At 46.7% G+C, this 26,980-nt stretch overlaps 1 protein-coding gene across 1 annotated transcript in view; it reads left to right on the top strand.

Moving 5' to 3' along the window:
• Positions 1-2,232: 2,232 nt before the first annotated feature.
• LOC133123686 (V-set domain-containing T-cell activation inhibitor 1-like) overlaps positions 2,233-26,980 on the top strand; it is a 47,526-nt gene continuing 22,778 nt past the window's right edge. Inside the window, exon 1 of the mRNA XM_061234164.1 lies at positions 2,233-2,300. The gene's annotated coding sequence lies outside the window, so the exon portion shown is untranslated. The remainder of the gene's footprint in view (positions 2,301-26,980) is intronic.

Genomic DNA, 26,980 nt, shown 5'->3' on the forward strand with positions numbered 1-26,980 from the left:
AGTACACACTAACATACTGTGGGAGAAAAATATAATGCAGTACAATGTAACCTAGGATATATGTATCCAGATATGTACAATGCATATAGTAACATAACTGCTTAAATGAATGAATTGAGCTTGTGACAGATACCCAGCAAAAATGTAAGGGAGGGGTGAGTGCTCACACACACACACACACACACACACACACACACTCTCTCTCTGCTCTGCCACAGCTTACATCATATAGGCATATGTGCGGAGATAAAGCAGAACACTCCCGTTGTGGGGTGCGCTCAGGTGCTTGTTATGATAAAATAATGAGGAGGAAGCGCACCCAAGGTCGGTTCCTCCTGAACCAGCCTAAGGAGGAAAGACGGGGGATAAAGGTGAGCTTTGTAGTTGCTGTAGCAGTGTGTTAATTGAAAAACAAATGTTACATGACTTAAGGAGCAGATGTGGGCCCAGGAGCACAACGTGTGATGGAAAAGTACTGAAACACTGTATGAAGATGATTGGCTTTCACCGTAATGTATTCATGTGATAACTTAGGATGTGTAATGGTATAAGAATAGACCCCCTGTCTGCTAAAATCTAGTGTGTATTCTCACATTGGTGTGATGCTTTCTCCGTGCTTTGTTTTGCTGCAGTAGTAATAAAGGTCGTATTATTGTAGCTCTCCTTGCTGTGAAAGAACTGGGTTCTTTTAAATGGGAAAGGTAGCTTGCAAGACGTCTCTCCAGGGAATTTCCCCCACAATACAGGTATAGCACCGGAGACAATAACATACAGGTACAGCACAGTACACACTAACATACAGGTACAGCACAGTACACACTAACATACAGGTACAGCACAGTACACACTAACATACAGGTACAGCACAGTACATACTAACATACAGGTATAGCGCAGTACACACTAACATACAGGTATAGCACAGTACACACTAACATACAGGTATAGCGCAGTACACACTAACATACAGGTATAGCACAGTACACACTAACATACAGGTACAGCACAGTACACACTAACATACAGGTATAGCACAGTACACACTAACATACAGGTATAGCACAGTACTCACTAGCACAGGTATAGCACAGTCCACACTAACATACAGGTATAGCACAGTACACACTAACATACAGGTATAGCACATTACACACTAACATACAGGTATAGCACAGTACACACTAACAAACAGGTATAGCACATTACACACTAACATACAGGTACATCCCAGTAAACACTTAACATACAGGTATAGTGCAGTACACACTAACATACAGGTACAGCACAGTATACACTAACATACAGGTATAGCACAGTACACACTAACATACAGGTACATCCCAGTAAACACTTAACATACAGGTATAGTGCAGTACACACTAACATACTGTGGGAGAAAAATATAATGTAGTACAATGTAACCTAGGATATATGTATCCAGATATGTACAATGCATATGGTTAGAAAACTGCTTAAAATAATAAATTGAGCTTGTGACAGATACCCAGCAAAAATGTAAGGGAGGGGTGAGTGCTCACACACACACACACACACACACACACACACACACTCTCTCTGCTCTGCCACAGCTTACGTCATACAGGCATTCGTGCGGAGATAAAGCAGAACACTCCCGTTGTGGGGTGCGCTCAGGTGCTTGTTATGATGAAATAATGAGGAAGAAGCACACCCAAGGTCGGTTCCTCCTGAACCAGCCTAAGGAGGAAAGACGGATGATAAATGTAAGCTTTGTAGTTGCTGTAGCAGTGTGTTAATTGAAAAACAAATGTTATATTTTTACAGTATTTTGACATTTGTTCTCACAGTGCAATATACTGTTGGCCTGGCCCATCCATCCTGTCCTCTGCATTTGGCTATAGATTTTCATCAACATCACTCCGAATGTTATCTCTTGCTATACACCGAGGAAAACATCTTTTTGCATGCCTTATCCAGCCCTGGATGTGTTCCACTGTTATGTCATACACCCAGCAGTCATAGTCGTCCCAATCACAAAAGTAATCAACAAAATATCCATCCAGTCCCGGAATGTCACTCAGGCAAGCAGAGATACGGGCTGAAACCTGTGTGTCAGATGGTGGGAACGAGATGAAGAGTTGGGTATTTTCCGCATAGCAGTGGTAGGATAGACCATGTGCAGTGATAACAGGGCCAAGGGAGCGAGTGGAAAGAGAGATAAGAAGCGGGCCTAGGACTGAGCCCTGGGGAACTCCTGTGGCGAGGGGCCGAGGTGTCGATACCGAACCAGCCCAGGCAACCTGGAAGGAGCGACCAGAGAGGTAGGACTCGATCCAGTCCAGGGCCGTGCCACAGATGCCCGTTGCTGACAGGAGGACAGGAGGATGGAGTGGTCCACAGTGTCGAAGGCAGCAGAGAGGTCTACAAGAATGAGGACAGAGGAGAGGGAGGCTGCTTGTCCGACATGGAGGGATCCAGGGTGGGTTTTTTTAGCAGTGGGGTGATGTGGGCCCTCCTGGAGGATGATGGAAAACAGCCAGAAGACAGGGAGGAGTTCACAAGGGAGGTGACAAATGGGAGAATGTCAGGTGTCATTGTCTGGAGGGGAGAAGAGGGGATTGGGTCAAGGGCACAGGTTGTAGGGTGGTGGGAAAGCAGGAGTTGAGAAACAGAGTCTGTCAGGGCTAGAGATACTGAAAGCTTTCTTATACCTGCACCAAGGAAGCGATTGATCACATTCTGATACTTATCAGAAACATGTGAAACCATTTGTCCCAGAAATGATGGTGCCCTGAAATGTGAATTTGTGGGCATGGGGGTGGGGTAGCTATAAGCAATGGCACACATGGGGTTTCTGCCTGATAGCGTTGGAGGTGTGGTTTATGAAAACAGAGAAGGTCATTCCTGACCTGAGAGATCCAGTAAAAAGGATTGCAGAGGCGATGACAGATAAAGGGTTGTTTTAACTGCTCCCAGCCCTCCTCTAATCTGTACTCCACCTGAAAGAGGCAGGGACACTCACCCACACACACACACACACACAAATACCATATATACACACACATAACATACTGTGGTAACCCGCTGGTAGAGAGGGAGAGAGAGAGAGAAATGGTGAACAAAAAATGATTTTTATTTTTCTATTAGTGCCTTCGGGGCACGTCTCAGTAGTCCTGTACAAAAAATTGAGTCCTTTCTCAAAAACAGAACAAAATTCAAAAAATTAGGAACAGCAAAAAATAAATAAAAAATAAGAGCCGGAATCCCCGCGGTTGCGTTGGTCCGTCTTGGCCGTTGGCGGGGCCGTCCACTCCTCGAGTTTCCCCGGCCTTGGAAGTCCTCCTTCCCCGTCTAGCCAGTCAGTTCGTCTGCAGTTGGAGAGAGACAGGTTAGCGAGGGTATTTTTAGAATGACACGCTCACATGAATCCAGACTTTTGTGTCTTCCGCGAAGTCTCTTCCGCAAATCCGCCACGGCTCTCTTGAGTAGGGGGTGTGCGCTTTCAATAGCCGCAGCGTTCACTAGCTCCGCGTCTCTCCTCCTCTATCCTGAGCCCCGTTCTGTTCTTGAGCACTTCCTTTTGTAGGGCGGCGCTCCTTCCCTTGAACTCGGCTCAGCTGCGCCTATTTAATTGAACAGTTTATTAGCGGCGTGTGGTCACATTCCACACGCGCCTCACCCTGGGTGGAGCTGGCCTGGGTGCTGATCCCCCCTCCAAGGTGCCGCTCTGTTAAGTAAGAGATCGGGAAATAGACATGGTTAATAACCTTCCCCAGCCCCCGGCACCGGCGTACTGGCCGTTTCACTCCCGTGGTGTCCCAATCCCCGATTGGGCCACCACAATACACACACACAAATACCATACACACACACACAAATACCGTACGCACACACAAATACCATACACACACACAAATACCATAGATACACAGAAATACCATAAGCACACAAATACCATACACACACACAAATACCATACGCACACACAAATACCATACACACACACACACAAATACCATAGATACACAGAAATACCATACACACACACACAAATACCATACACACACACAAATACCATACACACACACAAATACCATACACACACACACAAATACCATACACACACAAAAATACCATACACACACACACAAATACCATACACACACACAAATACCATACACACACACAAATACCATACACACACACAAATACCATACACACACACACAAATACTATACACACACACAAATACCATACACACACACAAATACCATACACACACACAGATACCATACACACACACACAAATACTATACACACACACAAATACCATACGCACACACACAAATACCATACACACACACAAATACTATACACACACACAAATACCATACACACACCACTAAGTATTTTTATCAGTGTCAGAGAACAACGCAGCAGCAGCGTTGCCAGAAGCCGAAAACCAAATAATCGCACAAAGACTCCAGAATTATCGTATTTCAGGGCAAACTATCATACATTAAATGTGGACTGCATCCAGAGCTGCTCCCTTCTTCTCGTTTTTAAGGGTGTATATTTATTTTACAAGCAGACATTGTGTAAAACAAAACAGTTTTCTTCACTTTGACTCCCTTTTGAAGGGGGGGGGTCTCACGGCATGAGATTGGATCACTTATGACATATCCAGGGTCAGTTTCCGGCTGGATCCAAATCAGCTCTGTACCAGCTCTGTTTCACTATTATGAAAAAAACTAACTATGACCTGTCAAAATTATCATACATTTAGGGGTTTTCAGAATTATTGATTGTACATTGGACAAAGGGCCAAACTATTGTACAGATATGATAATTATCGTACATCTGGCAAAACTGTGCAGCAAACATATATAAGATACAGTTTAGCAAAAACCTCTACTAAATGTTGGTTACTTTTCAGGGAGTTGTAGGGGGAGGCAATTATTGGCACCCCTAGAAATTATACTTTAGAAAATACTTAAAAATACTTTAGCTTCAGTATTGGGGGGCACCCCTAGTTATCCATCACCATGGCGAAATCCATCACCATCACATTCATGAGACAAAATATTGTTGACCTTCATAAATCAGGAAATGCATGTCATGCTAAAGATTATTTTCTCAGATTGCTCAGATAGCAACTCAATTGTTTTCTAATGTTTGTTTGTCACCTGGCTGCAGTGAGAATGTCAGGGATCAGGAATGAGGGGGCGGGGGGTTGGCTGACTGACAGACACCTGTAAGCTCAGGCATAGTTTAGGTGTTTAAACAGGGAGTGGCTTTATTTTCCGTGAAACTCAGTTCCAGTTTGACATGTGACCTGTCTGTGGAGAGCATGAGGGCGTGAGAAATACCATCATAATATTATTTAAGTTTTGATTCCAATTTACTCTCTGCTCTTTGTTCATTGTTTTGCCATAAAAAGCTGAATTGTATTTGCTCAAGCTTGATACTTGATGACTGTTAATTATTTTTTTTACAGACTTGAGGAAATGAGGAAACGTGTATTAAAAACGTATAATATAAAGTTAAATAAATGTAGTGGAATCTGTTTCATATTTCATGTGGTTAAAAGACGACGCATCAAGATGTGGGCTGAAAAGTAGCCTTAGCACAAAAACGTTACACAATGTTCAAGAGCTGTATATGTCTAGAAGTTTATTTTACGTAGCAAAATATGAAAGTAAAGCAATTACAGATATTAATATAGGGTATTAATTATGCTTACAGGTTGCTTTATACTGTGCTTCATACATAGTGCTTAAAATCTTCTGTTTTATACCCAAAAACCATCACAATTACACCCTTATTGTTTAATAATAACATGACATATCATCATTTTAGTAATAACAATAGCAATGCTAGCCTTTCCATCCCACTAAAGTGTACTGTAGCTAATGTGCACCTAAATGTGTAATTAAAAGCTAAATAGTATCTAGGAGCGTATCAAGCCTAGTCTTGAAAACCCCCAGAGTTTCTGTCTCCACTACATGGGGAGATATTCCTCTCTGAATTCATGCGACTAAATTTCAATGCAGCACTACCTCACATTGGTGCTGAATGTCCAGCTGTAAGACCAAGCCTTACTTTGTGCGAAAGTGTAGGGGGAATAGTCTCTGGGTGTGGGGGTTGTGTAGGGGGAATAGTCTCTGGGTGTAGGGGCTGTGTAGGGGGAGTAGTCTCTGGGTGTAGGGGCTGTGTAGGGGGAGTAGTCTCTGGGTGTGGGGGTTGTGCAGGGGGAATAGTCTCTGGGTATAAGGGCTGTGTAGGGGGAGTAGTCTCTGGGTGTGGGGGTTGTGCACTTGGAATAGTCTCTGGGTGTGATGGTTGGGCAGGGGGAATAGTTACTGGGTGTGATGGTTGTGCAGGTGGAATAGTCTCTGGGTGTGGGGGGTGTGCAGGGGGAATAGTCTCTGGGTGTGATGGTTGTGCAGGGGGAATAGTCTTTGGATGTGATGGTTGTGCAGGGGGAATAGTCTTTGGATGTGATGGTTGTGCAGGTGGAATAGTCTCTGGGTGTGGGGGCTGTGCTGGTGGAATAGTCTCTGGGTGTGGTGGTTGTGCAGGGGGAATAGTCTCTGGGTGTGATGGTTGTGCAGGTGGAATAGTCTCTGGGTGTGGGGGCTGTGCAGGTGGAATGAGGAGGCAAAAGGCAGGTAAGATCAGTGGTCCAGAAGAAGTTGCAGCAGACTGCCCATTCAGAGGGGAAAGATAAGGATTACATTTTTGGCACAAAATTAGTGTGCCTCTACTTAAATCCCAAGGGGTTTTGGCTTTGGTTGAAATTGAGAGAATTTAGTAGGCAGTCATTCTGATTGTTTGAAAAGGTATAGGGTAGAGAGTGCCATATAGCACTCTTGGGAATTAAATGGTTAAGACATTTCCTTTAATTTTGCAGATTTGATATGTTGTTACTTTCCGTTACTGTATCATGCTCTTCCGAGTTCCTTCAGCACCAGATGAATAGTCTTGTTTTTTACGGCAGTAAAGCTGCGTTTTCATTTTCAGGTTCACCTGGAGCAGGCACTACACCCTCTGGTGGCTGTTGAATGCGCTGTGGTAATTCTGCATGAAGTTCTTCAGCCTTTTCTTGTGCCCACTTGCGCTGTTCCTCGCTCAAAATGGCATCCATTTGTTTTTCAATGTAGTTTTCATACAGAGACTCATAGTATGTTTTTTTTTTACTTCGGTACCAATTCCAGACAGCGTACATGATTATTATGACCAGTATGAAACCGAGGCCACAAGCCTGGAAAGACAGGGAATATTTATTTTTACCATTATTATTTTCATGATGATGATGATTATATAATGTAATGTATTGTAATTATGATTATTGTTAGTCAGAGTAGCAGCAGCAGCAGCAGATGACCTTGTGCTGTGGTGGCACTGAGCTACAAAAACTCACAAATATGTTTTAAGCACACACACTCACAGATACATCATAAACACACACACTCACAGATACATCATAAACACACACACTCACAAATACATCATAAACACACACACTCACAGATACATCATAAACACACACACTCACAAATACATCATAAACACACACACTCACAAATACATCTTAAGCACACACACTCACAGATACATCATAAACACACACACTCACAGATACATCATAAACACACACACACTCACAAATACATCATAAACACACACACTCACAGATACATCATAAACACACACACTCACAAATACATCATAAACACACACACTCACAAATACATCTTAAGCACACACACTCACAGATACATCATAAACACACACACTCACAGATACATCATAAACACACACACTCACAAATACATCATAAACACACAGACTCACAAATACATCATAAGCACACACACTCACAGATACATCATAAACACACACACTCACAGATACATCATAAACACACACACTCACAGATACATCATAAACACACACACTCACAAATACATCATAAACACACACACTCACAAATACATCTTAAGCACACACACTCACAGATATATCATAAACACACACACTCACAGATACATCATAAGCACACACACTCACAGATACATCATAAGCACACACACTCACAAATACATCATAAGCACACACACTCACAGATACATTATAAGCACACACACTCACAGATACATCATAAACACACACACTCACAAATACATCTTAAGCACACACACTCACAGATACATCATAAACACACACACTCACAGATACATCATAAACACACACACTCACAAATACATCATAAACACACAGACTCACAAATACATCATAAGCACACACACTCACAGATACATCATAAACACACACACTCACAGATACATCATAAACACACACACTCACAGATACATCATAAACACACACACTCACAAATACATCATAAACACACACACTCACAAATACATCTTAAGCACACACACTCACAGATATATCATAAACACACACACTCACAGATACATCATAAGCACACACACTCACAGATACATCATAAGCACACACACTCACAAATACATCATAAGCACACACACTCACAGATACATTATAAGCACACACACTCACAGATACATCATAAACACACACACTCACAGATACATCATAAACACACACACTCACAGATACATCATAAACACACACACTCACAAATACATCATAAACACACACACTCACAAATACATCTTAAGCACACACACTCACAGATATATCATAAACACACACACTCACAGATACATCATAAGCACACACACTCACAGATACATCATAAGCACACACACTCACAGATACATCATAAGCACACACACTCACAAATACATTATTTAAAATATTAGTACTGTAGGGTGGGGCCCAGCTGTCTTGGTCAGATGTTTCCTCATTGAACCATAGAGTGTATGAGTTCAGTGCATTGGATCATAGAGCATATAACTCATGCTTTTCAGGTACAGAACAGACATAAAAAGGCCCACACTCAGAAGAGGCCCGAGCAGTTTTTAGAATAATAACCACAAAAACAAGCACGATTTTGGGCACAGACAGGTCGCCAGTGTATCACAATAATGAAATGTGTTTCGCTTATTTTGCCCTGAAAAGGTGAAAATCCTTTCAAAATAATACTCACGCGAGATATGTTCATGTACAAGTTAATGACCTTTTGCTGTTCAGGGTTCTGTTTGTTCGTTTCCTCGCAAGCGTCCTGCCTGTTGTTCGTGATGTTGGTGGCCAGTACACACACTAACACCTCTCCATCTGTCAGCGCTGAGATTAGCCACACAAAGCCTAAGAGCAGGCCATTGCGCACTGCGGGCCAGTGGGCAATTTTCCTGCATCCAGTTGACTTGCACTTCCACGTACAACGAGGGTCCATCAGTATCACAACCCAAGTCACTATGCCAAACGGTACAACCAGATATAACACACAGAAAATGATGTTATATGTATGGTCACAGGGACACTCAAAGTCCAGTTTGAAAATGTACTGGAACACGATGAAACCTATCAACAAGGCAACAGCTGCTCCTGGAGTCGTCAGAAGGTTCTTAAGCATCTTGAAAGCGAGGACTGGATGTTCCACAGGCATCGCTGCTCCTGCTGTTACTGGTTCTGCTGTTACTGCTGCTGTTTCTGTTTCTATTTCTGCTCCTGCTGCTGCTGCTGCTGCTGTTATTGTTGTTGTGTGTTTGACAGTGAAAATGCAGAATCGTTTAAATAAGTGCCACCAAATGCCACTTGAGGCAGTGCCATAGCAAACGGTGAAAAGGGGAATAATGGGAAAGTATCGAGATGTAACTGGTCTGAACACGCCAGTGTAATTTATATTCATACCTGCAAGCTGCTTTTTTATTGAAACTTAGATATGCCGCAGGCTAACATGCTCCAACATACAATACGAAATTAAACTAAAAACACTAAAACACATACAGGTACATCCCAGTAAACACTTAACATACAGGTATAGTGCAGTACACACTAACATACTGTCGGATAAAAATATAATGTAGTACAATGTAACCTAGGATATATGTGTCCAGATATGTACAATGCATATAGTTAGAAAACTGCTTAAAATAATAAACTGTGCTTGTGACAGATACCCAGCAAAAATGTAAGGGAGGGGTGAGTGCTCACACACACACACACACACACACACACACAGGGGTGAGTGCTCTGCCACAGCTTACATCATATAGGCATATGTGCGGAGATAAAGCAGAACACTCCCATTGTGGGGTGCGCTCATGTGCTTGATTATGATAAAAATAATGAGGAAGAAGCGCATCCAAGGTCGGTTCCTCCTTAACCAGCCTAAGGAGGAAAGACGGAGGATAAATGTGAGCTTTGTAGTTACTGTAGCAGTGTGTTAATTGCAAAACAAATATTATATGACTTAAGGTGCAGATGTGGGCCCAGTAGTACAATGTGTGATGGAAAAGTACTGAAACACTGTATGAAGATGATTGGCTTTCACCGTAATGTATGCATGTGATACCTTAGGATGTGTAATGGTATGAGAATAGACACCCTGTCTGCTAAAATCTAGTGTGTATTCTCACATTGGTGTGATGCATTCTCCGTGCTTTGTTTTGCTGCCGCAGTAATAAAGTTTGTATTATTGTAGCTCTCCTTGCTGTGAAAGAACTGGGTTCTTTTAAAAGGGAAAGGTTGCTTGCAAGACATCTCTCCAGGGAATTTCCCCCACAATACAGGTATAGCACAGTACACACTAACATACAGGTACAGCACAGTACACACTAACATGCAGGTATAGCACAGTACACACTAACATACAGGAACAGCACCGTACACACTAACATACAGGTATAGCACAGTACACACTAACATACAGGTATAGCACAGTACACACTAACATACAGGTACAGCACATTACACACTAACATACAGGTATAGCACAGTACACACTAACATACAGGTATAGCACAGTACACACTAACATACAGGTATAGCACAGTACACACTAACATACAGGTACAGCACATTACACACTAACATACAGGTATAGCACAGTACACACTAACATACAGGTACAGCACAGTACACACTAACATACAGGTATAGCACAGTACACACTAACATACAGGTATAGCACAGTACACACTAACATACAGGTATAGCACAGTACACACTAACATACAGGTACTGTCACGTTTCAGGTCTGTCTCACCATGTTTTATGTTGATTTATGTTTATTCATGTTGTCTTAGTCACGTAGTGTTTTATCATGTATTATGTTGTCTAGGTTCGTCATGTTGTTTAGTTATGTTTCGTTACGATTTATTTTCTTGTCATGTCTAGTTATGTTATCGTACGATTTTATTACCTGGTTATGTTGAGTGATTATCGTCTTAGTTTCGCTTTGTGTTATGTTTCGATGCATGTTTATTGTTACGTTAACTGGTCGTTGTTATGCATACACTTTTACATGTTTTTCCGCAAACCTCGCGTTCCGCCTTCTCTCTCTCTCTCTCGTTCTGTCCTTCACTCCCCTAATGTTCTATTTGTCTATTTACTAAAACTACTAACGCTAGATCAGGATTGGGTAGAAACTAACAAGACTAATCATGTGTTCATGTTACCTTACGTTTCTCGTGCATGTCATTTACTAATTTACTAATGCTAGGGCAGGATAGGTTTATTACTAACGATTACTAATCTCCTTGTTAAACTTGTCATCCATCGCACCTGTTTTCCATTTCCTTGCTACGCTCTAACTAATTGTCTACACCTGTCTACACCTGCATTTATAGCCCAGTCGCGCAACTGTTCACTGCGAAATTGTCTGCCTCTGTTTTTTCACGCAACTCTTGAGCATTATTTACTGTTTGATTACACGTTACGATCCACGCCTGTTTACTGACCATCGACTATTGATTTCTGTTTTGTGACCTTCGTTTTGTTTCTCGACTACGTCCCGGCCTACTGTTTTTTGTACTTTTGCCCCGCTGATTGTTTCATGGTTTCGACTTCCGCTTCGCCCACGACTACGCCTCTGCCTGCCGTCCGCCTGTACTTCAGCCCCGCTGACAGCTCTCCTGCTACCGGACCTCCCTGCACGTTTACCGACTACGAGTTTGCCTCTTCCCTCGGCACCGTGCTTTTTGTTTGTTTACGTTTTGTTTGGCTGGATCTACGTGTATGGACTTTGCTTGTGTTGACTACTCTCCGGGGATTCGTCCCGAATAAAGCCCTGAGGGGTCTTTATATTACTATTGTTTCTGAGTCGTGCATTTTGGGTCCAACCCCCACGCACCCGTCTCAGAACAATTTCGCCAACATGGACCCGGCTGACTCAACCGCCATGTTCTACGCACTCCAGGAACAAGGCGCCATTGTCCAGCAACACTCACAAGGAATCTCCGAACTTCGTCTGGAGATTCGTGAGCTGTGTGCGGAGATGAGGAGACTCGCCATCGCGGTCCAGCCACACCCACTGGAGGAACCTGCCAACCCGCCTGCACCTCTACCCTCCCACCCCATGGGAACCTGGCAATTCCGGGAGCCACAACAACCCCCCCCGGAGAGGTTCGGCGGAGAACCGGAGAGATGTAAGGCGTTCCTGCTCCAGTGCGACTTTGTGTTCAGGCAGCAACCTCAGACCTACAACAGCAATGACCGCCGGATCGGCTACGTGATGGGATTACTCAAGGGGAGAGCCTTGGACTGGGCGACAGCTGTGTGGTCCGGGGGTTCATTCCCTCCCCGGTACCCGGAGTTTGCCGAGGAGATCCGCAAGGTTTTCCAGCATGCATCCAGTGACCAAGAGCCATCCCAACGTCTGATCGCCCTTCGCCAAGGCAGGAGAACCGCGGCGGACCATTCTATCGAGTTCCGTACTCTCGCGGCGGCCACCAGCTGGAATGATGCAGCGTTGGCTAACCTGTTCCTGGCCAGCCTGAGTGAGGCACTCCAGGACGAGTTGGCACGTCTCGAACCCATCATTCAGTTCGACCCACTCGTCCGTGCTGCCATCCGTTTGGACAACCGTGCCAGACAACGCCGGATTGAGAGACAGGTCCCACCCACCCAGGCATACCCCAGGCGAGGGTTAAGTTCCCGACCGGAGGAGAAGCTAGCCGAAGGAGTCGAACCCATGGACCTTTCCCGTGCAGGCATGAGAGTATCGCCTGAGGAACGGACACGTCGGAGAGCAACCGGTTCCTGCTTCTATTGTGGGAGGCTGGGACACACCCAAGTTCGGTGCACCCTCCGGTCCAAGAACTCTGCCTCATCTGTTGAGGTGAAAGTGCTCAACAGATATGAAGGCGCTGCCAGGAACGACCATCGCTCCACGCTTACGGCCATGTTGATGCTTCCCGACAGAGCAATCCAGGTTAACGCGTTGGTGGATTCTGGAGCTGACGCAAACCTCATTGACGAAATGATGGCCATGGAATTGGACATTCCCACCCTCCCACTACCCCACCCCGAGAATGCTCGGTCATTGGACGGAAAGACGTTCTGCCGCATGACCCACATCACCAAACCCATTCAGCTGATCATTTCTGGAAACCACCACGAGATGATTCAGTTCCGTGTCATCCGGTCCCCTAACGACCAGCTCATTTTGGGATTACCCTGGCTCCAGAGACACAACCCCACCATTGACTGGAGTTCATGCCAGATTCAAGCCTGGAGTCGTGAGTGTCACCAATCCTGCCTACGATCCGCTCCTGCACCAGCAGAGGGTGCACCCAACCCACCACAGGTCCCCAAGCCCTCCCTGGAGAAGGTGCCCACCCCTTACCATGACCTAGGCACGGTCTTCTCCAAGACACAGGCACAGACGCTTCCCCCTCATCGACCCTACGACTGCGCCATCGAGCTGCTACCCGGTTCCACACTCCCCTCAAGCCGTTTATACAAAGTCTCCAGACCTGAGAGGGAGGCCATGGAGAAATACATCCGGGACTGCCTAGCCAATGGACTGATTCGCCCATCCTCCTCACCTGTGGGCGCCGGATTCTTCTTCGTGCGGAAGAAGGATGGCTCATTGCGTCCCTGTATTGACTTCAGAGAACTTAACAACATTACAATAAAAAACAAATACCCTCTGCCATTGATGGACTCTGCCTTTCACCCTCTACACGATGCCACGATCTTCACCAAGTTAGACCTACGCAATGCCTACCATCTGGTTCGTATCCGAGAAGGTGATGAGTGGAAAACCGCCTTCAATACCTCCCTTGGACACTTTGAGTACCTGGTCATGCCATTCGGCCTCACTAACGCACCTGCTGTGTTCCAGGCGCTAGTCAATGATGTTCTTCGGGACTTACTGGGCCGACACGTATTTGTTTACCTGGACGACATTCTAATTTACTCTACCAATGCCAAGGAACATGAGATTCACGTCAGGCAAGTTCTCCAGAGACTTTTGGAGAACAAATTGTTTGTCAAGGCGGAGAAGTGTGTCTTCCACACCGACACTGTCGAGTTCCTTGGCTTCATTCTGGAGAAGGGACAGATCAGGGCGGATCCCAAGAAGATTCAAGCGGTCACTGACTGGCCTACGCCTTCCACCCGGAAACAACTCCAACGCTTCTTGGGATTCGCCAACTTTTACCGCAGATTCGTAAGATCATACAGCCAAGTTGTCTCCCCCCTCACCAAGCTCACATCCACTGCCATGCCATTCCGTTGGGGCCCCGAAGCAGATGGGGCATTTGTAAAAATTAAGAGACTGTTCTCTACCGCCCCTATCCTGGTGCACCCCGATCCCACTCGCCAGTTTATTGTGGAGACTGATGCCTCTGACACTGGGGTGGGAGCCGTGCTGTCACAAGTCTCTGCCTCCGACAACCGGTTACACCCATGTGCCTTCTTCTCCAAAAAGCTCTCACCAGCGGAGAGAAATTATGACGTGGGAAATCGAGAACTCCTCGCAGTCAAACTGGCACTAGAGGAGTGGAGGCATTGGCTGGAGGGATCCGAGAAGTCTTTCATCGTCTGGACCGACCATAAGAACTTGGCGTACCTCCAGACGGCCAAAAGACTGAACTCACGCCAAGCCAGATGGGCGCTGTTTTTCGGAAGATTCAACTTCACTCTCACTTACCGCCCGGGTTCTAAGAACGTCAAGCCAGATGCCCTATCCCGACAATTCGACACCTGTCCTGAGCGTGAGGCACCTGAGAACATCCTCCCGGGTTCCTGCACTGTCGCATCCGTAACCTGGAAGATTGAGGCTGTTATCCAGAGGGCTCTACGGGAGGAACCCGACCCCAGGTCCAACCCAGGAATACGCCTCTATGTCCCATCAGCTGCTCGGACACAGGTGCTCCAATGGGCTCATTCATCTCCCCTGTCCTGCCATCCCGGCTTTACCCGCACTTTGGCGGTGCTTAAGCGAAAGTTCTGGTGGAGCACCATGATCCCCGACACCAGGCGCTTCATCAAGGCTTGCACCACCTGCGCCAGAAGCAAGGCCTCCCACCAAGCCCCTGCTGGGCTACTCCAACCGCTGCCCGTGCCCAGCCGACCCTGGAGCCACATTGGGGTGGACTTTGTTACCGGACTTCCCCCTTCCGAAGGTAACACCACCATCCTCTCCGTAGTGGATCGTTTTAGCAAGGCAGCCCACTTCATCCCCCTACCTGGATTACCCACCTCCCAAGAGACCGCGGACGTACTGATAAAGGAGGTGTTCCGCATCCACGGAATCCCCTCAGACATTGTATCCGACCGGGGCCCACAATTCATTTCCCAAGTGTGGAAAGCCTTCTGCCTGGCCCTCGGTGCCACGGCCAGCCTCTCATCCGGCTATCACCCCCAGTCCAATGGGCAAACCGAGAGGGCCAACCAGGATTTGGGAGCCGCACTTCGTTGTGTCTCTAACCAGAATCCGGCTTCATGGAGCAAGATGCTCACCTGGGTGGAGTATGCGCACAACACCCTGCCCTGCGCCGCTACCGGAAAATCTCCCTTCGAGATCTCTCTTGGCTACCAACCTCCACTGTTTCCTGACCAGGAGGCCGAGATCGCCGTTCCCTCCCTCGCCACCCACATGAAGCGCTGCGCTAAGATCTGGAGGGATGCCAAGGCCGCACTTTTACGCACGGCAGACCGTAATCGGCGCTTCGCGGATCGACACCGCACACCAGCTCCAGCCTACAAACCAGGTGACTCCGTTTGGCTGTCCACTAAGGACATTCCCCTCCAAGCCACCTCTCACAAACTGCAACCCCGCTTCATTGGTCCCTTTAAGATCCACAGCATTATTAACCCATCCTCTGTTAAACTGTCACTCCCTGCTTCACTTAAAATTCACCCCACATTCCACGTTTCATGTATTAAGCCTGTATCCTCTCACCCCATTTGTCCCCCCGATCCCCCACCCCCTCCCCCCCGCATCATTGATAACCACCCTGCATTCACTGTGAAAGAGCTTTTGAACATTCGTAAGAGGGGCCGTGGTGTGCAATACTTGGTTGACTGGGAGGGCTATGGCCCTGAGGAGCGTTCCTGGGTCGCTCCCAGTCTCATTCTGGACAAATCGCTCATCAGAGACTTCCATCGTGACCACCCTGATAAATTCCAAGGACCGCCAGGAGTCGGTCGTTAAGGGGGGGGTCCTGTCACGTTTCAGGTCTGTCTCACCATGTTTTATGTTGATTTATGTTTATTCATGTTGTCTTAGTCACGTAGTGTTTTATCATGTATTATGTTGTCTAGGTTCGTCATGTTGTTTAGTTATGTTTCGTTACGATTTATTTTCTTGTCATGTCTAGTTATGTTATCGTACGATTTTATTACCTGGTTATGTTGAGTGATTATCGTCTTAGTTTCGCTTTGTGTTATGTTTCGATGCATGTTTATTGTTACGTTAACTGGTCGTTGTTATGCATACACTTTTACATGTTTTTCCGCAAACCTTGCGTTCCGCCTTCTCTCTCTCTCTCTCTCGTTCTGTCCTTCACTCCCCTAATGTTCTATTTGTCTATTTACTAAAACTACTAACGCTAGATCAGGATTGGGTAGAAACTAACAAGACTAATCATGTGTTCATGTTACCTTACGTTTCTCGTGCATGTCATTTACTAATTTACTAATGCTAGGGCAGGATAGGTTTATTACTAACGATTACTAATCTCCTTGTTAAACTTGTCATCCATCGCACCTGTTTTCCATTTCCTTGCTACGCTCTAACTAATTGTCTACACCTGTCTACACCTGCATTTATAGCCCAGTCGCGCAACTGTTCACTGCGAAATTGTCTGCCTCTGTTTTTTCACGCAACTCTTGAGCATTATTTACTGTTTGATTACACGTTACGATCCACGCCTGTTTACTGACCATCGACTATTGATTTCTGTTTTGTGACCTTCGTTTTGTTTCTCGACTACGTCCCGGCCTACTGTTTTTTGTACTTTTGCCCCGCTGATTGTTTCATGGTTTCGACTTCCGCTTCGCCCACGACTACGCCTCTGCCTGCCGTCCGCCTGTACTTCAGCCCCGCTGACAGCTCTCCTGCTACCGGACCTCCCTGCACGTTTACCGACTACGAGTTTGCCTCTTCCCTCGGCACCGTGCTTTTTGTTTGTTTACGTTTTGTTTGGCTGGATCTACGTGTATGGACTTTGCTTGTGTTGACTACTCTCCGGGGATTCGTCCCGAATAAAGCCCTGAGGGGTCTTTATATTACTATTGTTTCTGAGTCGTGCATTTTGGGTCCAACCCCCACGCACCCGTCTCAGGTACAGCACAGTACACACTAACATACAGGTATAGCACAGTACACACTAACATACAGGTATAGCACAGTACACACTAACATATAGGAACAGCACCGTACACACTAACATACAGGTATAGCACAGTACACACTAACATACAGGTATAGCACAGTACACACTAACATACAGGTATAGCGCAGTACACACTAACATACAGGTATAGCACAGTACACACTAACATACAGGTACAGTACAGTTCAGTTTTTCAGCTAATAACTGCAATGTAATGTAAAGAGGAATTACACTGAGCTCCAACACAGAATAAAAAATAATATTTGATGCACACGCATAGTTTTCGTGTTTTGAGCATTTCATATTGTCTTGGAGCTTTCAGTTTGTGTTCCATACTGAACCAAGTAAAACGTTTGTTGAAGTATTGCTTATTTTACAGTCAAAGTGCTATTTGTCCAAGCTGTTTGAAAAACGATTTTGCACCTGTGGGAGAAAAATATAATGTAGTATAATGTAACCTAGGATATATGTGTCCAGATATGTACAATGCATATAGTTAGAAAACTGCTGAAAAGAATAAATTGTGCTTGTGACAGATAACCAGCAAAAATGTAAGGGAGGGGTGAGTGCTCACACACACACACACACATACACACAGGGGTGAGTACTCTGCCACAGCTTACATCATATAGGCATACGTGCGGGAGATAAAGCAGAACACTCCCGTTGCGGGGTGCGCTCATGTGCTTGATTATGACAGAAATAATGAGGAAGAAGCGCATCCAAAGTCGGTTCCTCCTTAACCAGCCTAAGGAGGAAAGATGGAGGATAAATGTGAGCTTTGTAGTTGCTGTAGCAGTGTGTTAATTGAAAAACAAATGTTATATGACTTAAGGAGCCGATGTGGGCCCAGGAGCACAACGTGTGATGGAAAAGTACTGAAACACTGTATGAAGATGATTGGCTTTCACCGTAATGTATGCATGTGATAACTTAGGATGTGTAATGGTATAAGAATAGACACCCTGTCTGCTAAAATCTAGTGTGTATTCTCACATTGGTGTGATGCTTTCTCCGTGCTTTGTTTTGCTGCAGTAGTAATAAAGTTTGTATTATTGTAACTCTCCTTGCTGTGAAAGAACTGGGTTCTTTTAAAAGTTGCTTGCAAGACATCTCTCCAGGGAATTTCCCCCACAATACAGGTATAGCACAGTACACACTAACATACAGGTATAGCACAGTACACACTAACATACAGGTACAGCACAGTACACACTAACATACAGGTATAGCACAGTACACACTAACATACAGGTAGAGCACAGTACACACTAACATACAGGTACAGCACAGGACACACTAACATACAGGTATAGCACAGTACACACTAACATACAGGTACAGCACAGTACACACTAACATACAGGTATAGCACATTACACACTAACATACAGGTATAGCACAGTACACACTAACATACAGGTACAGCACAGTACACACTAACATACAGGTACAGCACAGTACACACTAACATACAGGTATAGCACACACACTATCTGTACACATACACTCTCACTCATTTTAAAAACACACACGCACACACACTTTTAAAAACACACACAAACAAACATACATACACACAAACACACTGTTCTACAAAACTGTTATATTTGAAGAGCATCTGTTTTTTATAATACGAACATGTGTAATAAAACTTTATTTGGGCCACCAGTGATTATGATTTTATATATGCTGACATATTTATAGTGCTTATATTTTTTAGGTTCTCAGACATACAGCCATTTAACCATTCAAAGGTCAAAGGTCACTTTGAGGTTTGGTAAGACTACCAACTTGGTCTGTCTGACTCTATAGTAGTGCAGCTTTAAATTGCTGTCTATGGTAACTTTAGGAAGATTAATGCATAAACGTGCCATGTGTGAGTGTGTGTGTGTATGTGAGTGTGTGTGTGTGTGTGAGTTGGTGAGTGTGTGAGTGAGTGTGTGTGTGAGTTGGTGAGTGTGTGAGTGAGTGTGTGTGTGTGAGTGTGAGTGTGTATGGTGTGTGAGTGTGTGTGTGTGAGTGTGTGTGATTGAGTTGATGAGTGTGTGAGTGAGTGTGTGTGTGTGTGAGTGAGTGTGTGTGTGCGTGTGTGAGAGTGTGTGTGTGAGTGAGTGTGTGTGAGTGTGTGTCTCTTGTCTCATGTCTCTTGGTTCTGTTATCTCTTCCCATGGCTTTTCTTATCATTCTTACGATGACACCCAACTCTTTATTTCCTTCCCCCCCGACACCCAAGTCACCACACGGATCTCTGCCTGCTTGGCTGATATCTCTGCGTGGATGACTTCCCACCACCTGAAGCTCAACCTTGCCAAAACTGAGCTTCTCTACATCCCTGCTAAGTCCTCTCCATCAATCAATCTCTCATTGACTGTTGAGGACTTTGTAGTTTCCTCCCCCCGTACGGCAAATAATCTTGGGGTGACTCTTGATAACTGCCTCACCCTGGCTCCACAAGTATCCTCCACTGCCAGAACCTGCAGGTTCTTTCTGTATAATATACACCGTATCCGTCATCTCCTAACTGAGAAAGCCACCCAGCTCCTAGTCCAGGCACTCGTCATTTCCTGCCTGGATTACTGCAACTCCCTCCTAGCCGGTCTCCCAGCGCAGATCTCACGCACTACCACATTCATTCAGAGAAGGTTCTGGTGGTCAGGCATGAAGAAAGACGTCTTGGACTTTGTCACTGCTTGCTCGGTCTGTGCCGAGGTTAACCTTCTCACTCACCCCCGTCAGGTCTGTTACAGCCCCTCCCTATCCCTCACCGCCCATGGTCCCACATAGCATTAGATTTTGTCACTGGGTTACCTCCTTCCAACACTTTCACCACCATACTCACCATAATCGATAATGACTTCGATTTTTGCCTTCGCCCTTTTGTACTTTCGCCTTTTGATTTATTGGATTTTTTGTTTACTCGACTATTCTTTTGCTTTCTTTTTTGGCATTGTCTTGGATCTCTTGGCTTCCGAACTCTGAATAAATGACAAAGTTTTTGGATTATCCCCTTGGTCTGCGTCTGGGTCCTCAGTGCCGTACATAACATCTTCACTTTGACTCCCTTTTGAGGGGGGGGGGGATCACTTATGGCAGATCCAGGGTCAGTTTTCCCAAATACATTATAGACATAGATGACATATCATGAATAATCAGGCTGGATCCAAATCAGCTCTGTACCATTTCACTATTATGAAAAAAACGAACTATGACATGTCAAAATTATTATACATTTAGGGGTTCAGAATTTTCGATTGTACATTGGACAAAGGGCCAAACTATCGTACAAATATGATAATTATCGTACATCTGGCATCTCTGTGCATCAAACTTATTCTAGATACAGTTAAACAAAAACCTCTGACAAAATTTTGGTGACGGTGGCATTATTTTCAGTTACACTCAGTTCCAGTTTGACATGTAACCTGTCTGTGGCGAGCATGAGGGCGTGAGGAATTTACTCTCTGTTCTTGTTCATTGTTTTGCCATAAAAAGCTGAATTGCAGTTGCTCAAGCTTGACGCTTGATAATGAGGGAATGTGTATTAAAAACATGAAATATAAAGTTAAATAAAAGTCAAATCTGTTTCATGTTTCATGTGGTTAAAAGACAACACATCAAGACAAAAAAATGTCCTTATATGTGGGCCTTAGCACAACAATCTTCAAGAGCAGTATATGTCTGGAAGTTTATTTTATGTAGCAAAATAAAACGTAGAGCAATTACATTTCAGTTCGTTCCACCACCATGGAGCCAGAACAGACAGTAGTCGTGAGCGTGATGTGGAGGTTCGGAGAGGGGGAGGTGCCAAGCGGCCTGTGGAGGCTGAACGAAGAGGTCTGGCAGGGGTGTAGGGTCTGATGATTTTTTGTAGATAAGCTGGGGAAGACCCTTTAACTGCTTGGAAGGCTAGCACCAATGTTTTGAATTTGATGCGAGCCATGACAGGCAGCCAGTGGAGGGAAGTAAGCAGGGGGGTGACGTGTGAGTATTTGGGAAGGTTGAAGACCAGACGAGCTGCTGCATTCTGGATGAGTTGGAGGGGTCTGATGGCAGACGCTGGGAGGCCAGCCAAGAGGGAATTGCAGTAGTCCAGGCGGGACAGAACCATCGCTTGGACCAGGAGCTGGGTCGAGTAGGGGGTGAGAAAGGGGCGGATTCTCCGTATGTTGTATAGGAAGAACCTGCATGACCGGGTCACCGCCACAATGTTCTCGGAGAGGGACAGTCTGCTGTCCATCACCACACCGAGGTTCCTTGCACTGGGTGACGGCGTGAGTGTGGTATCCCCGAGGGAAATGGAGAGATCCAGATGGGGAGAGGTTTTAGCAGGGATAAATATCATTTCAGTCTTGCCTGGGTTGAGCTTTAGATGGTGGTTGTCCATCCAGCTCTGGATGTCCCTCAGGCAAGCAGAGATACGGGCTGAAACCTGCGTATCAGACGGCGGGAACAAGACGAAGAGTTGGGTATCGTCCGCGTAGCAGTGGTAGGATAGCCTATGTGCAATGATCACAGGGCCATGGGAGCGAGTGTAAAGAGAAAAATGAAGCGGGCCTAGGACTGAGCCCTGGGGAACTCCTGTGGCGAGGGTCCGAGGTGTCGATACCGAACCAGCCCAGGCAACCTGGAAGGAGCGACCAGAGAGGTAGGACTCGATCCAGTCCAGGGCTGTGCCACAGATGCCCGTTGCTGACAGGGCAGACAGGAGGATGAAGTGATCCACAGTGTCGAAGGCAGCAGAGAGATCTAGGAGAATGAGGACAGAGGAGAGGGAGGCTGCTCGTGCGGCATGGAGTGACTCACTGACGGAGAGGAGCGCAGTCTCTGTCGAGTGGCCCCATCTGAAGCCAGACTGATGGGGGTCCAGCAGGTTGTTGTTAGAAAAGAAAGAAGAAAGTTGAGTAGAAGCAGCTCGTTCTATAGTTTTAGAAAGGAATGGAAGAAGAGATACCGGGCGGTAGTTCAGGATGATGGAGGGATCCAGAGTAGGCTTTTTTAGCAGCGGAGTGATGTGGGCCCTCTTGGAGGATGCCGGAAAACAGCCGGAAGACAGGGAGGAGTTGACAAGGGAGGTGACAAATGGGAGAATGTCAGGTGTGATAGTTTGGAGAAGAGAAGAGGGGATAGGGTCAAGGGCACAGGTTGTAGGGCGGTGGCAGAGCAGGAGTTGAGAAACATCAGAGTCTGTAAGGGGGGAGAAAGTGGAAAAGGAAGGGATGGGCCTAGAGGGGGGAAGGGCACAGTGAGGGGGGCGGTGGTTGTAAAGGATCTACGGATGACTGTGACCTTCTCATCGAAGAAATCAGCAAAGTCATCAGCAGAAAAGGAGGACTGAGGAGGAGGAGGCGGTGCATTGAGGAGAGAGGAGAAAATAGAGAAAAGTTTCCGGGGGTTTGAACCGGAGTTCTGAATTTGTGTTTGAAAGTATTTTGCTTTGGCGGCAATGACAGCGGAAGAGAATGCCGCCAGGAGAGACTGGTAAGTCGTGAGGTCTGAAGCGTCTCGGGATTTCCCCCACTTCTTCTCCGCTGCGCGGAGGCTGGCCCTGGAGGTACGGAGGGTGTCTGATATCCAAGGACTGGGAGGGGATGTGCGAGGTGGCTTTGAGACAGACGGACAGAGAGAGTCAAAGGCGGAGGAGAGAGATGAAAGGAGGGTGGCAGATGCAGAGTTAGTGGGGAGTTTGAAGAAGGATTCAAGAGGGGGGAGTGAGGCGATGACGGTGCTGGCGGGTGAGAGGGAGCGGAGGTTACGGCGAGCTGAGGAAGTGTGGGTGGGAGGAGGGGGAGGAGGATGGGGAGGAAGAGGGAGGGAGAATGAGATGAAGTGGTGATCAGATGTGTGCAGAGGGGTAACCGTGAAATCAGAGCATGAGCAGTTCCTCACAAAGACAAGGTCTAGGACATTGCCCGCCTTGTGGGTTGGAGGAGAGTGTTGCAGGGAGAGGCCGAAGGAGTGGAATAGTCTCTGGGTGTGGGGGGTTGTGCAGGGGGAATAGTCTCTGGGTGTGGGGGTTGTGCAGGGGGAATAGTCTCTGGGTGTGGGGGTTGTGCAGGTGGGATAGTCTCTGTGGGCCAGAGGAACTGGGCAGGTTCACCTTGAGCAGGAAGATCAGAGGCAGATTGTGATGAGAGAGTTGAGCTAGAATCTGTGTCAGGCATTTCTGCACTCCCTGTTGGCTGTTGAATGCTCTGTTGGTGCAGTGTAAAGTAAAAGTTCTAAAGTTCTTTAGCCTTTTCTTGTGCCCATTTGCGCTGTTCCTCTCTCAAAATGGCATCCAGAGACTCACAGTATGGTTTTTTTTTCCTTTGGCAGAAATAATAGGCAGCGTACAGGAGGGCTGTGACCAGTATGACCAAGAGGCCACAAGCCTGGAAAGGCAGGGAATATTTATTTTTACCATTATTATTTTCATGATGATTATGATTATTGTTAGCCAGAGCAGCAGTAGTAGCCATAGTAGTAGTAGTAGGAGTAGTAGGAGTAGTAACAGATGACATTGTGCTGTGGTGGCACTGAGCTACAAAACCGCGGTCTGATATGATTCATAAAGCATCAGCTTTAGTAGTTGCTTTCCACACATTACTTGTGTTTGTAGTTGGCTAACTTTAGATGCTAGCCACCTGTGACTATTGACTTCAGTCAGCTACCTGCACAATTCTGCAACATAAACACACACACTCACAAATACATCATAAGCACACACTCCTTCTAAAATGCAGAATCACCACCAAATGGCACTTGAGGTGGTGCCACAGTAAATGGTGAAAAGTGAAAATGGCGACAATGGGGAAGTACACAGAGCTGGCCAATGGGCTCTGGGGCGCTCTGGGGCGGGGATAGGGACTAGGGACTAAGAAATTCAAATGGCAGCCAAGCCAAGTGGGTTTGGGACAGATTTCTGTGAAAGAATGGGTTATATTGCCCTGTGGGCAGTGATCCCTTCACTGTTACAGGGTTATATGGGCAGTGATCCCTTCACTGTTACAGGGTTATATGGCAGTGATCCCTTCACTGTTGCAGGGTTATATGGCAGTGATCCCTTTACTGTTACAGGGTTATATGGCAGTGGTCCCTTTACTGTTACAGGGTGGCTGCCGGGTGTTGGCACCGGAGGATGTGCAAATATCTCAGGCTTCAACACCCATTACCTTCTCTCCAATAACAACACATGTCTAAAACTGGTTCTGGGAGAAAAACATCCAAACCATTATGAAGGACTCAGTTACAGGAAACACCCCACGAGTGCCACAGTGGAGCCAGGGCCTACCTCACCCTGCAGAGGAGGAGACAGGGCCTACCTCATCCAGAAGAGGAGGAGACAGGGTCTACCTCACCCAGAAGAGGAGACAGGGCCTACCTCACCCAGAAGAGGAGACAGGGCCTACCTCACCCAGAAGAGGAGGAGCCAAAAACTGCTCCAAGGACTTCACCCCTGTTCTCGCTTGCATTTCTCCCTGGGTGTCCATGAAAACGTTCTCACTGGATCTCCCCTGGATGATTAAATGAAGGACTAATAAAAAGAGGGCGGAACATTATTGGCCACCAGGCCACTGTGGATGTGCCTGGATCAGCTGGGGTCCCCCCCTGCCATCCCACCCTGGGCCCTACACACTGCCATGCCACCCTGGGGTCCCCCCCTGCCATGCCACCCTGGGGCCCCACACTGTGCCACCCTGGGGCCCTACACACTGCCATGCCACCCTGGGGCCCTACACACTGCCATGCCACCCTGGGGCCCTACACACCGCCATGCCACCCTGGGGCCCTACACACTGCCATGCCACCCTGGGGCCCTACACACTGCCATGCCACCCTGGGGCCACTGCACTGCCATGCCACCCTGGGGCCCTACACACTGCCATGCCACCCTGGGCCCACTGCACTGCCATGCCACCCTGGGGCCCTACACACTGCCATGCCACCCTGGGGCCCTACACACCGCCATGCCACCCTGGGGCCCTACACACTGCCATGCCACCCTGGGGCCCTACACACTGCCATGCCACCCTGGGGCCCTACACACTGCCATGCCACCCTGGGGCCCTACACACTGCCATGCCACCCTGTGGCCCTACACACTGCCATGCCACCCTGGGGCCCTACACACTGCCATGCCACCCTGGGGCCCTACACACTGCCATGCCACCCTGGGGCCCTACACACTGCCATGCCACCCTGGGGCCCTACACACTGCCATGCCACCCTGGGGCCCTACACACTGCCATGCCACCCTGGGGCCCTACACACTGCCATGCCACCCTGTGGCCCTACACACTGCCATGCCACCCTGGGGCCCTACACACAGCCATGCCACCCTGGGGCCCCACACTGTGCCACCCTGGGGCCCTACACACTGCCATGCCACCCTGGGGCCCTACACACAGCCATGCCACCCTGGGGCCCTACACACAGCCATGCCACCCTGGGGCCCTACACACAGCCATGCCACCCTGGGGCCCCACACTGTGCCACCCTGGGGCCCTACACACAGCCATGCCACGCTGGGGCCCTACACACTGCCATGCCACCCTGGGGCCCTACACACAGCCATGCCACGCTGGGGCCCTACACACTGCCATGCTACCCTGGGCCCTACACACTGCCATGCCACCCTGGGGCCCTACACACCGCCATTCCAGTGTAATTAAATAGGTGTAATTAAATGGGTGTAATTAAATGAGAGTGATTCAATTAGCAAAATTAAATGAGTGTGATTACAGTTTTTTACAATCGTTTTCACACTTGTCTCAATACCATGTCCTCTTTTTCAAAACTCTTCACACAGCGTGCTTTTGAAACATGCACCTGAGCACATCAGTTAACCTTTGGTGCAAAATGCACTTCAACCAACAAAACACTTCATATTTCACCCAGAAGTGACTCATGCTGCCATAACTATAGCATATGCTTTCTCCCATAAGACTACTTTGTCACTCAATGTTCAATGAACTACAAAACACAAACAACTTGGAGCATTGCTAAATACATAGATTATTTGTTTCCCTTTCCTCTATTTTTGCATCCACAAATATTTCAAGCCAAGCAGCTAAATAAACTTTTGATCTGTTGGTTTGCCTCTCACAATAGATGTCAGGACTGAGTGTGGTAAATTTACAGTAAACTGTAAATGAATGAATGTTTTACTATGTTGGAAATCCAGAATAACATTTTTTACTGTGTAATGTAAAACAATATATGATAAAGAAACAAATCAC

The sequence above is a fragment of the Conger conger genome, chromosome 3 (genome assembly GCF_963514075.1).
Source record: "Conger conger chromosome 3, fConCon1.1, whole genome shotgun sequence".
Lineage (NCBI taxonomy): Eukaryota > Metazoa > Chordata > Actinopteri > Anguilliformes > Congridae > Conger > Conger conger.